A 3065-nucleotide genomic window follows, 5' to 3' on the forward strand; every position below is an offset into this window, starting at 1 on the left:
TGTTTTGGATTTGTTTTCGATGTGTTTCTGTGCTTTGTACATTTGAGTCAACAAGCTGTTTTACATTTTCCATTAAAATGGATTTATCAAAATATGAGAATGATTTTTTCTTTTTTGTTTGTTTTGACATAATAATACATTTTGGAAAATGACAGTGTTGGGGTTGTATGCACATTTTCCAACTTCAGATCATCTTTGTAATACGTATTACCTAAAAAGAAAAACCATAAATTAGATTGATTTAATAATTAATGATTGTTTTCAGAACATACATGTGGATTCTGATGTCTAAACTGCGTAGTGCAATGGTTCCCAAACTAGGGGTCAGGACCCCTAGGAGACTCACAGAAGTACCGAGGGGGGTAGCAGAGGGAACCTTGAATAATATGCTTTCATATAACCACTATAGCTGTTCCTATTAAGTACTTGAATGGTGAATGTAATGTAGGCTATATTTAGGCTTACCTTAACTATGATTTTAACATTTAAATTTTGCAATAATAAGGGACAAAATAATGTTGGCATTTGGAATATGGGAATATGGAGAAAATATTCTTTGGGGTCCCTGCAGTTTGGAAACAGTTGCATAGTAGCACAGACAGACGCTGAAGTCTGGCATTGCATTTACAAGTTGGTCAATGCTGCCATCTGCTGGTAGAAAATTTAAATACACTTTCAGCATGATGTTTTATTTTTCACTTTTTTTCCATGTTCGCTATACATGATAAGTCACCCAAAGCTACGAATTACCAAGAAGATGATGCAAGAAGGCGCAGCCATTTAAAACAATACATTCATTACTGACAAGTGGCTTAAGTGCCTATCATTTTATATGGTAAGGAAATGATTGATTTGCCCATTCAATTGTCCAAATGAAATAATACAATACATATTTGTGTAAAAATGATTGATGATGATTATGACTTGATGCTGAATATGATTTTCATCAGTTTCATAAAAAACTGAAATTATAAAATGTGTTCATTAATGCCAATATGAGTCCGAGTATCAGAGCTGATGGTAATCATTATGTTTCTTGCCCTATCATATTTTTCATTTGCTATTTCCCTGTTCAACAAAATGAATGAAGCAAGTGTCGCTAATTTCATTGAGATTTGTGAGTTTATCAGTATCACGGGCCACCAACTGACGATCTGGCTGTGCCCCTTTTATCAGTGTGTCTTTTTTTTTTAACTCACAGACATTAATCAAGTCAGACCTACGCTACTTCACAGATTCTTCAAATGAAACTGATAATGACACAGGGGGATGGTTTGAGGTGGTGTGGGTGGGTGGTTGGGGAAACGCAGCTTAAGTTGAAATGCACATGAGCTATTCATGTAGTTATCATTCAGAGTAGCATAGTAGCAGTGACAGTGTGTTAGTTAGACTGATGAGCTTCCTGGCTGGGGGGGATTAGGGGATTAAGTCGGCTGCCTGCTGTTAAATGATACATATTTCCACATCTGATAAGTGTGACTGGCCGCTTGGCTCAACATGTGTACATGCACATGCAACAGCACCTAATTAGTATGATCAGGGAATCCAACAGGGAGGGACCAAGGGGTCAGTTGTCCTGGGCCCAGAGCGGGGGTAGGGCAGGAGTGGCTATCTCTGTCACTTTGTAATGAGTCGGGGTGCCTTACAGATGGGTTTGTCCTGGGCCCCGCCAAAACTATCAGTGGCCCTGAGCATGATGGCAGTGTGTGTGTGTGTGTGTGTGTGTGTGTGTGTGTGTGTGTGTGTGTGTGTGTGTGTGTGTGTGTGTGTGTGTGTGTGTGTGTGTGTGTGTGTGTGTGTGTGTGTGTGTGTGTGTGTGCGTGTGTGTGTGTGTGAGCGCGCGCACACTTATGGGTACTGTATGCTGACCATTATGCACTGTTCCAATGACAAAAGCTGTGTGACCAATTGTGCCATTTTTCTGCGCTCTCATAGACTCAAATTAGCATGATCGTACTGTGTGCTAATGGACAGTATAGTATATTAAGCACAGTATATTTACGTTAATTCAACACTGCAGAGATTGAATTGTATCACTCATAGTGTTGCTCGAACTCTCTTGGGTGTCTCTCGAATTAACACTGCACATTAACACTGGGTATACGTGGTCGTTCCACTGGCAAAAGCTGTGTGACCAATTGTGCCATTTTTCTGTGCTGTCATAATGCATAGCGGATTTGTATAGTAGTGGCGTGATTGCCAGCTCTCATATACCCAAGCCACTATTGAATGTAATGATGAGTTTACAGTGAATGAAAAATGCACTTAAGTTATTTGTAACCCACATACAAATCTCAGTGGTTAGGAAGTTTTGTATTCTTCCATAAGCATGATATTTTCCACATGCTCTGTGTTAAATGGTTAAAGCAAAGATTTTTTTTTTAGTTCTTCCCAATAGACCATCTCTGCAACATATAGTGATCAGATGCTCCCAAATACTTGGTCATGGATTACATTCATTTTATAGAGAAATCTGATGTGGAATACTACTACATCTTGAATGATAATGAGGTTTAATGACATAATGACAGGAATTGTAGTTTCGAATTTTGCCTCTCTCACACAGGTTCAAAAACAAAACACATTATTTGAGTGAATTGAACAGCCAATATGCTTTTTAAAAATATAGCCTAACCGGCACTTTGTTTCCAACACTTTTTGAGGTCAGACTGTAAATCTCATTGCAGAATTATTTCTGATCTTTCAGTAATGTGTGAAATTTTATAAGCAGAGAAGCAATAATGGCTGTAAATGCATCCTAGGAAGATTTCTTTAAAACTTAGTTGGCAGCAGGAGGGCTGTTTTTTTGTTTTAGTCTGGCATTTAAGTTCTTGGCCCTGAATGCCGCACTTGAATTAATGACCGGCATTCAGAACATTCTTTAGAAAGATCATGAAGACATACAGTATTTCTGGTCATCCAAGACCAGACAAGACTATAAAAGTCTCCAGAGGGGGTGAGTCAGGCGAAGTCAGCGGCCTCAGGGTTTCACGGCGCCCTAGGATGATCTTGATATAGTTGGGGTCGGGGCCACAAACAGTTCCTTTCAGGAGCCAAAAAAATCC

At 39.2% G+C, this 3065-nt stretch overlaps 1 protein-coding gene across 1 annotated transcript in view; it reads left to right on the forward strand.

The window, feature by feature from the left end:
- LOC134441017 (probable JmjC domain-containing histone demethylation protein 2C) overlaps positions 1-53 on the forward strand; it is a 145945-nt gene extending 145892 nt beyond the window's left edge. Inside the window, exon 27 of the mRNA XM_063191207.1 lies at positions 1-53. This exon is cut by the window's left edge and continues 1070 nt beyond it. The gene's annotated coding sequence lies outside the window, so the exon portion shown is untranslated.
- Positions 54-3065: the final 3012 nt, after the last annotated feature.

This window comes from Engraulis encrasicolus, chromosome 24, assembly GCF_034702125.1.
Source record: "Engraulis encrasicolus isolate BLACKSEA-1 chromosome 24, IST_EnEncr_1.0, whole genome shotgun sequence".
NCBI classification, from domain to species: Eukaryota; Metazoa; Chordata; class Actinopteri; order Clupeiformes; family Engraulidae; genus Engraulis; species Engraulis encrasicolus.